At 39.5% G+C, this 12,168-nt stretch overlaps 1 protein-coding gene across 1 annotated transcript in view; it reads right to left on the reverse strand.

Moving 5' to 3' along the window:
- GLI3 (GLI family zinc finger 3) overlaps positions 1 to 12,168 on the reverse strand; it is a 285,310-nt gene that overhangs the window by 104,527 nt on the left and 168,615 nt on the right.

Here is a 12,168-nt window from a genome sequence, read left to right on the forward strand (position 1 = left end):
TATTAATTAAATATTATTTAATATTTTAAAATTACTATTAAAACTATTCCCAGGTACACTATCAATAAATGTAGACTCCTGGTTAGCTACAATGCACCCCACCTGCTTGTTAAGAGTAGAAATTCTCATGCACAAAAAAGCAAGTAAAAACTGAACATACCCTTTATAAGAATTTTGCTTTTAAGACAGCTGAATTTTGTCAAGCTATATCACAATGTTTTACCAATATCTACATTGAGGGCATAATGCATTAAAGAATAAAATATTTACTCTTTGTTAACAGAGTTAGAAAACATAGTTCATAAGTTTACTAGCTGTTCATTTCTGTCCCAGTCATAAACCATGCTTCAAAAAATAACATATGTATAAGAAAATGTAATGGTTATAATAAGATACTCGAATAATTTTGTTTTTGTTGTTCATTATTTCTATACATGTGGCAATCCATTTTATGCAAATTATGATAATTTTTTAGATATGTAAATTTAACTCATATGGAGCTGGTGGGCTCCCCTCTCACCCTACATGGGATAATTTATGTTACTAACTTGGGCTTGAGTGTAACACCTGAACTACCCTCCTTCAATAGCCTTATTCACACTGAAAGAAAACCAAATGACTCAGTAGCCTCCTTCACTGATTTTAAGGCTAGTAACGATTCAAGAGTAGCCATGTTATTAAACTAGAATGAAGCACTACTCTCCTCACTAATGAGGTTAAAAAATGTCTTTAGGTCTCCACGTTAGGGGCACTTAGCAAGCACTCCGCTTGGCAGAGACCCACAGCGGATCGAAGCCATGGACTAATCACACAGGCCGGAATCAAATGGACTGGAAGAATTAGGAGACTTGTGGCTCGGAGGAATGTAATTCATGCAGAAAAGCGTTGTCAGAGCAAGGCCAGGGAACCTCATGGGAAGAAAGCAGAATAAACAGTTCAACAAAGAAAACAAAGAAGGGTCAACAGGCTTTTCTAAAGCTTGAGTACACTGAGACTTCAGTGGGTGCCTAGGACAAAGACCTCATCAAAGGACACCCTTGCAAAGCAAACAGACCAAGGAAGGATGCTTCTCTCCAATACACTCGGGGGAAGGGGGTGGACTCTAATTTTCACTCCTTCCAATTCAACTTCCACAACTCCCAACTTCCAACTCAACTCCCTCCTCCAACAAACACAGAGATCACCACCATTAATAACCTAAGTAACTAAAAAGTCCTGTTTGTCTCTGTTAAAAGATGGGGAAAGGTGGAGAGGTTAACACAAATTAAATATGGTGCAGTACATCTCTGGATCTCACCTCAGATCACGAAAAGGCCTTTGGAAGTGTACCCACCTCCTGGGTCAGATCCCCACAGCCTGCTCCCCACATTCCAGAGGATGAAGAGAGACTCCAGAAGTGCTCAAGGATTTAAACTTGGAAAATTCTCTCTCACATATAGTATACAACATCCACAACAGTGCAGCTATTCAATTGCGAGAATGGAGTCTAGCATGGCTTTCTGAAAAAGGCTGCACCTCTGCTCACAGCACCAGCCTCACTCTTCTGTTTCCACTGGACTTTTGACTTGGACTATTCTTCCTTCAATCCAATGACTACATGTATCACTGCAGCTCTGAAATGACTTTGATCATTAAAACAAGATTAAAATACTTGAGGCTGACCTTCTTTTCCCCCTCTTGACAACTTCCTTCAAGATGGAAGACCATGCTGTCTTTGGCTGACTAATCCCAAGGACAGGCTTACAGCACTACAAGGAACACAGACAGAAGTGAGCACTGTATAGGCACATACGCATATATAGTAACATAGTGAAGATATATAAAAAAAATATAAAATGCTTACTTTAAATAAATCAATACAACATGGCAGGTAACAAAAGTATGAACATAACCCAACATAATTCTACTATTTATCTGTTATATCCCTGGCAAATAGCATATGAAAAATCAGAGTCACCTTTAGAGGTCTGATTGCTCATGTTACTGACTTAGAATTCTAAATTTGTTCCCGAAAACTTTCCTTGGTGTGCGTAGTGTATGTTGATGACAATGGGTGCTAGGAATACGGAGATTTTACTCTGTGGGGGAACCAGAGATTACTTTGAACAGAGGCAAGAAGCATTTTAGTAAACTGGAAATGTTTATTTCCATGCTGTCTTAAAAATGTAAAGCATATTCTAGCAACATGGTTTGGTGATTTGTTTTGTAAATGAGGCAATTCATTTAACTCCTAGAGCTTCCCTCTCCTTCCACCCCATCAGATGATAGAGATACTATTCACTTATGGTGAACTTGGCAGTATTTGGATACTATTTGAATGTATTTAGAAGAATATCGGCAGTTTTTCTGTTTCACATGTGACTTGTTCTCAGGTTATGAAAGACATATTAACCTTGTCAGGCCTGAGGGAATCATTTACTGTGCCCAGTTAACCTAAGTCCCTTAGGCTGGGCGCTGGCTACCTAGGCCATACTAGACTTGGCCATGGTATGCACAGGGCTCCTTAGGAACAATTTACAGGTGCTTCCAGGCAACGAGGGACTCTGTATGGGAGAACCTTTAAAAAAAAAAAAATAGCCTTAAAAAAAGAGAATGCCTTCAAGGGCAACTGTACACACAATTCACACAATTCATTTTGATATTAGTTCAGATTTTCAGTCTGGGGCTGGGCTTCTATTCCCTCTAAGAGTCCCAACTGAGAACTTGCTTTTAGTGAATCTGTAACCTCCCTGTATTGCGTAAGAAAGTTTTAAGTATCTGTCACTTATAAACATGTGAGATGCCGCATATGCCAAAATATTAGGTGATGGGATTTTAGAAAACCTATGGCTTTGGGTCACAGACTCTCACTTTTATCTTTACTGGAAATACACTCACATGCTCTAAGGCAGTTCCTGCCACTCTGACCATTCTCCCTGCATTATTTTCTTTCTTTCTTTTTATTTTTTTGAGACGGAGTCTGGCTCTGCCGCCCAGGCTGGAGTGCAGTGGCCGGATCTCAGCTCACTGCAAGCTCCGCCTCCCGGGTTTACCCCATTCTCCTGCCTCAGACTCCCGAGTAGCTGGGACTACAGGCGCCCGCCACCTCGCCCGGCTATTTTTTTGTATTTTTTAGTAGAGACGGGGTTTCACCGTGTTAGCCAGGACGGTCTCGATCTCCTGACCTCGTGATCCTCCCGTCTCGGCCTCCCAAAGTGCTGGGATTACAGGCTTGAGCCACCGCGCCCGGCCTCCCTGCATTATTTTCTTCCTTCACACGCGTGTAGACACACATAAAAGAAGCAGAGTATATTTCTAGCATCGCACTTGATGTTTTTCAATACAGAGTTGTAAAAATTGAGGCATTGTCACCAAATTAGCTAGGTCAGCACTGGAGGTAAACACAGGCCAGTAAGTTACGTAACTTGTTAATTTTTACTGAACTGCAACAAAATCATGCCCATTTCTGCTCTGGTCTGCTTTTACAAGTCCACATCTAAACTAAAAGTGGCCAAGATTGTATTTTTCAAATTTGTTTCAGTATAGCTATCTGCAAAAACATTCCTACTTTTTCTCAGAACTCCGAGGATGAGTTTCAAAATCCACCTCTCTCCTCCTATTTCCTTTTAGTGTGCTTAGTTTGCTTGGATCACTGAAGATGCAAAAATCTCGCTAATCTGTTACTTCATATTCAGAAAGTTAGCAAGCAGGTTCCTGGAAACATATCTGCTAACATTTTCTGATGTATGATTTTCCCTGGGGCAGGGATGGGGATGCCACAATAACAATAAGTGACAGGCAGCCCTGTGTCACCGGCCTTTGTTCCCTCAAGGAAAGGTCTGAAATGAACTCAGCTTGCAGTGTGGCTATAGGAAATGGCATGTCTTTGTTTAGGTGAAAAAAGTGGGGCTCTGTTACCTAAGTGAGGGAGAGACGGCCACATAGGAAAGGCTGCAGGCAGCTTCAGTTTGGGCAGTATTCATCATATAAAACTAACCTCAAAGTGTCTTTCCATCGGGACAAATTCTGTTAAAGTTCAATTTTCTCAAACACATATTTAAAAAAAATAAATAAAATGACGACAGTAAATTTCTGTTTTCTTTGAAGCCAGGCTTAACATGAGTGGAAGCATTGTACTCAAAGAAAAAAGTCTGTTACAGCTCAGTACCTCCCAGGCCCCCGCAACAGGTTTGACAGCAGCCTCTATAGAGTCGGCGGCTTCCGGTTCAGTGAACGTGAATGCCTCAGTCAATATCTGCTCCTGGACCGTGCTGCTGAGCGCAGCACAAAGAACACAGGAATTTTATCCAAGAAGCTGGGGCTCAGACTCTCTGAATATACACTATAATTAGGGCCTGCTTTCTCTGCAACTGAGGACCGAATTCAATATTTCAGTCATTAGAAATACTGCAAAACAGAAAGGAGTATATGCCTTTTGAGTACAATTTATCTGTTTTGTTGCATTTTCTTAATGCAAAGTAAAAGTGTGTATCGGTGGATCTGGATTTATGTGCCTGCTCATCAGAATTTTAAAAGTTTAGGAATTGAAACTCAACCATCTTTTCCTAACTATGAGGAAACTATGTATGTAGGTGGCCTAAGATAGTTCTTGAAAATTAGGCAGGCCTTAAACTTTTTCAGTTAATCATGAGAAATGATAACCAAATAATAAGACATTTATTTTTTGATTTGACATGATATGCAGTGAAAAATGTGAAGAACAGCAGTAGAAAAGCATAAAAGTAGAAAACATGACACATGACATTGCTCATAAAAAAGAGAAAAATAAATAAGAGAAAGAAGTACAGAGTGAGGATGGAGAAGGGGTGTTATTTTAGACCAAGGGTTGGCAAACTATCTTTCAGGCATTCCAGGTCATATTCTCTGTCACAGTTACTCAACTCTGCCCTTGTATTGCTAAAGCTGCCACAGATAATACTAAATAAGGAATGTCACTGTGTTCCAATAAAACTTTATTGACAAAAACAGGCCACGAACCATATTTGGCTCAGAGGCCATAGTTTGCCAATCCCTGTTTTAAATGTTTGTTCCTAGAAGACCTCTCTGAGAAGGAGAAACTGAGCAGGGAAATGTATGAAGGGAGTAGGCAAGTCATAGGTATCTGAAGGAAAAAGGCTCCAGGCAGATACACATTGTGATCTAACATAGCTTCCCTTCTATTGGGTTTACCACTATAATCACTAATTATCATCTACTCATGTTCTAAAAGAGTCTTCTCAAATGTGATTAAGTATTGGTCAATACTCCACCCAGCTGATGAATCATAATTTACCAAACCACTCCTGTGGCTGAATATGTAAACCGTTCTGTTTAGTGTCATACATTCTACAGTACCAAAGACTGATAAGCATCTCATTTTTGGGTTACTTGACAGGCATATTAGGTCAAAGGGCCTGAACGTGGCTTTTTATGGCTCTTCCCACACTGCTGTATTTCTACCTTCGGAATCTGCAGAAGACAATGACAGCCAGTAACACTGAAAACTTCCTATTAGGTGCTGTTAGAAATAGTTGTGCTCATCCAGGAAGTAGAACTACAGCAGCCAAGTCTGTGGTCTTCATTTTCTCTAGCAAGGCATGGAAGTCTGGAGCAAGGGGTGTGGAGTCTGACGAATGGGTTAACACAATGGCACTACCTACTTGTAAGCTGGGTAACTTCTCTGTGTCAAGGTGTCCATACTTTAAAATGAGACTAATAACTCCAGCATAGAATTGTTATAAATATTATAGGAGATGACTACATAAAGTCTTTAATATTGTGCTTAGCCTATGGTAAGTACTCAAAAATGTCAGCTATGGTCATGATTATATATTTTTTCACCTGAATTGCCTATTCATCTCTTTTTTGCCCTTATCTTTGATATTGCTATGGTCTTCTTAAATTGTTAATTTAAGATGGCTAATTTCATTCATTTTATTTCCATGTGTAGGGTCAGGAAAGCATCCATACATTAAATAGTACTCAGTCGTATAAGGGGACCAGTAACTGCTTTAATATCAGGAAATTCGTTTGACAGTGGAGAGCATCTGACATGGCAATAGCTACTATTTTTTTTTTATTTTTTATTTTTATTTTTATTTATTTATTTTTTTTGAGATGGAGTCTCACTCTGTCACCCAGGCTGAAGTGCTGGATCCAGTGGCCGGATCTCAGCTCACTGCAAGCTCCGCCTCCCGGGTTCACGCCATTCTCCTGTCTCAGCCTCCCGAGTAGCTGGGACTACAGGCGCCACCACGTCGCCCGGCTAGTTTTCGTAGTTTTAGTAGAGACGGGGTTTCACCGTGCTAGCCAGGATGGTCTCGATCTCCTGACCTCGTGATCCGCCCGCCTCGGCCTCCCAAAGTGCTGGGATTACAGGCTTGAGCCACCGCGCCCGGCAATAGCTCCTATTAATAGAATCTCTTCTATTAAAAGTAGTCACTAAGCTTTTGTTTTTTGAATCCTAGCTTGTTATGAGGTGATACACTCAAACAAAAACAAAAGAAAAATGATGGTAATAGCAGTGACCTATTATTTTTATCATCATTAAAAGTAATATTTATTTAGGAGCTACCATATGTAGAGCATGGGCTCAGCCTAGCAAATGCAAAGAAATACACAGATAGTTTTCACCCTGAGAGATGTAATTATAATTTAGTTCACGTTTTCTTTTCCTTTTTTGGGGAGAGGGTGGGGAGTGTGTTAGGGTTTGCTACAGGATTTGCTAGAGTTTGCAATTTGATATGTCATTACACTTTACCAGTCTGAATAATGTTTATGGTAAAGCACAAACACTGGGGGGAAAAAGAACTTTCCTTTGTTAATTTTAAGTTACACTATTAAAATATTCCAAACTAGTTATGCTCCCAAATATAAGGTTTTACTAAATCTCCATATTTTACTGGAAACTTCCCTGAGAATGCAACGAATGAAATCACTATTACCTGCACAGGCCCGATATCGTGTTTTAAGTAAGTAGCTAGACTGAAGAGGCTCCTTTGGGATAGTATGTGAGTTCTCAGTAAAGATAATACCAGGACAAGCAACGTGCTAAATTTGGGGGAGGGGAACTCAGTAGCAGCCCTGGTCATCTACTTACTATTTCCTTCTCTAAGCTTTTACCATAATGATATCTTTTCTTAGAGCTTTTTCTCTCTGGGAAGAAATGTATTTATTCATATGCCAAACTTGCCTCTCATCTCCCTGCTCTCATCCCTAACAGGCAGCCATAATTACGGGGGCGAGGCCTTACCTATTTCCAGTGCACTCTATTTCACAGCTGATATTAATGATCTTCATGTACTGAGTCCTTTCCCCAAGGTGAAGGGAGGTGGGCCACTTTTAGTGGGAAGAACAGCTCTCTTTTCTTAGGTGGAACGATTCCAGGGAGTGTCAGGCAGCCTTGGAAAGAGCCACATTGACTCAACAAAGAAAAAAAAAAAGGGCTGACGTACGGAACAGAACGTGAGTGCTCATTTTCCCTAAGACAGAAAAGCTGGTTTTCGAAAGTGGATTAGTAAAGTGGATGGTGAAATGCAACAGCCTCTATGTGAGCTGGCTTGGGGTGCAGTACTCCACGGCACAAAGCAAGAGCAGCTCACAGCTCGACTGGCAAGAAGATCGGTGGGGCTTAATTATTGCAATGGATTAGTAACCAAGGACCCAGCTTTGGAAAATGAATTGCAGATCTCAGTATGAAACATAAAGACAGTTCGAAATTCAATTCATACTGGTCCATAAATTAGAAAACCTTGGCTCAGAAAGGTTGTACGTAAGGGCTAAATTTCTTTTCCCAAGAAAATCCAAAATGAATGAAATCAAATTGGAATTTAAAGCTACTTTATAATTTGGATTTCTACAAATACACCATGCCTACTTTTAAAAAGGAAGCATGCTTAATTGAGTTCTAACACTAAAAAACAAAAAACACACACTCAAAATGCAAGAGAGAAAGTACTTTAATTATTACTGTGGAAAGTAGTCACTTGACAATGCAATTGTATTCTGGGGTAGGAGGCTGTAATATACCAATTGCCTACATTCCCAAGTGAAATTTTAAAAATTAGTACTTATTTTTAGCCTAGCAGGCATCATTTGTTCCCATAGAATAGAATAGTGTCTCCTCAGTTAGGGAAGGAAAAGCCCTGATGTCAACAATGCAAGGCAGGAAATACAGAGGAGACCAAGAAGTAAAAATATATACATAAAATACGACTATGTGTGTACAAATTCAGGCTTTTTCATTAGCGCACAAAATAATCTCAGTAATAAAGTAGACTCACTCTGATGTTTTTTCTAAAACACTATACTTCTTGCAATCTAGCTTAATAAGTCTCTCAAAGGATTTGAGAGAGAGGGAGAGAGAGAGCAACATTCCAGTTGTTTATTGGGCCTAAGACCTGGTGAATTCAGTGGAGAATAACTTTGCGAGGAAACAGGAAGATTCCTCATATCCAGTGTTTCTTAATTTTCAAATTACTTGAATTAAACAAATGCAATGCAGGAATTGTACATTTTATAACAACCTTTACGTGACAACTCAGAGAATAATAATACTTATATTGCAGGTCCTACTTAGAAGTTCTGAGTCTAAATTCATGATTTTAAGTTAAGAAACAAAATGCCAATAAATTATAAATTATTTCTAGTGCTGTATTTGAATTCATTCAAGTTTCTATACTCATTCTACACTGCCTAACCATAAACTGTGGGTAACACTGTAAGAATAAGCAGGGCAAGCTGAAGGCATTCCATTTCACAAACTGGGTTCTTTAACACAGACTGACGTATTTCCGTACATATTTATAAGGCTTAGTGGTTATTATTAGTCTGTAATTGCAGTTGTTCTAACACCTAATAAGCCATGGTTGGAAAAACAAAGGCAGGTTAATTTGTGATTTCCTCTACTCATTCAGAGGCAAATTAAGTGTCAAACAGCTAATACGAAACATATTTCATTTTATGAGATTTTAATTTAATTCTGCACCATATCGTTGATGCCTTAATATAGGGTGGTTTATCTAAAAAGAGGAGCAATTTATAAACCTCTTTCAATAGAATCTTTAATGATAGGATATGATAGCATAATTATAGAAGCGCCTGTTCTTCTTCTAAACAGAGATCTGTCGGCATTTCCATCAACAGAAATCCTTGTTTTTAGGAGACTCGTAATTTAGTTCTTAAAGCTGGCACCAGAAGAACAATTGGGTGTACAAAATGAGAATATCTCCAAATTTTGTCTCCTTATAATTAAAAATATCTATTGCAAAAACTTAGTACTCTTCACTTGATCTCATTTTCCACAAGACAATTATATAGCAAACAGTTTGGAATTCAAGTTTTGGATAAAATGATTTTACTTTCCTAGGTAACTGATTCATCCCTCAGCAAATACGTGCTTTTACGATTTCTATAACCAAGCCACATTTGCCTCGATTAGCCTCCACTTTGAAGGTGATCACAGGAGTCTACTTATCATACCTCAGAAGGTGCAAGAGCAACCCAGGGACTCACAACTGAGCAAGGGCAGAATAGAAACTCCCAGTATTTTTCATGTCCCCCACTGCCTGGAATGCCCACTTTCAGCATTTGTTTAGATAGAGCTCTGTGCTTTTCAGAGTACTTACATGAACACTATTTCATTGAACTCTCCCCCTGTGATCTGAAGAGCTGGGTACAGCAGACAGCTTTATCTCCATGTAATGAAACCAACACATGCAAAGGGCAGTGGCCAGAGTCCACAGCACAAGTGAATGGCAACACAAGAACAGGAATTCGAGCTCTCTGACTGCTCCTTCACCGTCTCTCAGATTGGGTCAATGTGAGTGTCCACTGAGCATCTTTTACAAAATGCCTGACCAAGTGCTGGGCACTGCCCATGAAACTAGCAGGGTGCAGTGACTGTTAACAATAAATCACCAAGGAAGAGGAAAAGCATCACAAGAAAGCTACACGCAAGGTGCTACAAAAACAGTCTCCGGGACGACCCTTAAATTAGGGGCCTTGAGGATGAATATAAGCAGGAGTTCACCATGCAGAGAGGGAAAGCCAATTAGACCAATGCAGAGAGAATGTCAGTCACAAATACACAGGTGCGTGACATGCCCCAGCTTCCTTGGGCCCACTTCATAAGCATAGCATAATTATAGAAGCGCCTATAGAATCCACCCAGGGCCCTGCCAGGACGCACCAAAACCAGGCAGTCCCAGGAGGCCACAAACCCATAAGCTCACCATTCTCTGTGCCTGCAGCAATGATATTCCCTCTTGGAATCTTCCAGGACTTCTCTTTTGAGGCTCAGGATTATCTACCAGCTTTCCATTATCAATCTTTTTGATAATTATATATTTAGGCTGCTAGAGAACGATTTAGTCAGATGCTACTAAAGTATCCAAAGCTTGGCTAAAAAAAGCAGGAAGAACTGAAATCCAAAGAAAACCCAGCTCAGCAGTACACCTGAAATGTGACTCCCCCAAATCTGCCTACGAGGATGGTCTGGATGTGACCCATCTTGTCTTGTGATGTTATCACCATGGGCCAATGCAGGTCAGTAAGCAGGGCCTAGAACACACAGTGGAGGCTACAGGAGGGCTTACTGTTATATTCTGCCATAGAACAAAGACTTGGGATTTTTATTGATAAATTCATATTTGCATTTATTTACAAGGCAGAATGCAGAGGAGTAATATAAACTCATTTTTAAAAATTGCTCTAGAACATCATTTCTGAAAGAATGAAGACCTCCAAAATTCCGTAGAAAATCTGACCTAAATTAACTACATCACAAAGGCTCCAGTCTGGGAGGAATTAGTGATCCATGTCTCCAAGGCCTGTCTGGCCCTTGCATGCACTGAACCATGGGGCAGATCCTCATCTGAGATCCATGTGATCACATCTGTACCATAAAACCTCCGTATAACGGGGTGAATTACATGTCATGTTTCAGGCTGAACTAGGAATTTCCTTCCCTTTGTATAGGGAATTTTAAATTGGCCTCCTGGTTTCATTAGATGGTATTTTTAGCAGGCTTCAGAACCCTGTAAATACTTACTTGTGTTCCAGTGAAAAGTCAAAGAATAAGTCACAAGTTTCTGCATTCTCTCTCTATAAATACCCACTTCTCCTTTAATGCTTATAGAAGTCTGCAACACAGATTTATTACTTACCTCCAGGCAAATCTGCTCTGAAATTACAATTCACTAATGGGAGATGGATCCAAAAAACTGTTGGTAAAATATTATATGTGTACTTGGGCATGTAGTTAGGATTGTTAATATCAATTAATTCTGTTCACAGAGGAGGACTTGTTTTAAAACAACTTCATTTTTCTTTGGCATAATATGTAATTACACAGCTGTAACTAATAGCCATGGAGATGCAATCTACCATCTGAATAACCAGCATTATTCTTCAAAGTATTATTTGTGCTTTTCTAACTTTACTGTCTCCAAATAAAGGGTGATTATTAGACATGACTAAATGTATATATCAAGGCCGTTAGCAAGGGACAGCCCATCCCAGAGAGTGGCTCCCCTTATTATAGTACGTGACAGTTTCCTGGATAGTACTACAAAAGAATACTGTTTTACTTTGCAACTCCACCATCCTTTATTTCCTCCAAACCAAGTTAGATGGTATTTATTTCCAAGAGATTCCTTTTTCCTTTTCTAAAGTATGTTATCACTAGCATTCTTTCCTTTTATCTTTCTGTAAACCATGTGCTCGATTACATTTGCCATTTTGTTTGGGTGACAGTCCCATCAATCAAGTGACTTTTGGTGTACTTACATAGGGGCTATGAAAATTTACCATAAAAATTTCATTACAAATTCCTTGTGATCCCCAGAACAGGACTTTTGTGTTACAGAAATTTGAACATAAAAAACTTCAAACCTAATGTCAACCAAATACATATTCTGAGTGGTAACTTTCCATTAGGTTTTTACTTTTTAATTTAGTATTTACAGCCCACAGAACACACGTCAGCAAAATATATAGGAAATACTTGACTACCTAGTGTGACAGGCATTCCTCAAGAAACAGCAGGGATTTACTTCAGTGAATCCAAGAACAGATAGGCTTGCTGTATTTCAAAAGTAAATCTTACACTTCTATCACATCTTCAAAGCCCAGTGGACGTGCCATTAACAAAAAGTCCTGAGATGGTAAAAGCCAGTATCTCATTCCATT

This window comes from Rhinopithecus bieti, unplaced genomic scaffold, assembly GCF_001698545.2.
Source record: "Rhinopithecus bieti isolate Rb0 unplaced genomic scaffold, ASM169854v2 scaffold_2439, whole genome shotgun sequence".
Taxonomy (NCBI): domain Eukaryota; kingdom Metazoa; phylum Chordata; class Mammalia; order Primates; family Cercopithecidae; genus Rhinopithecus; species Rhinopithecus bieti.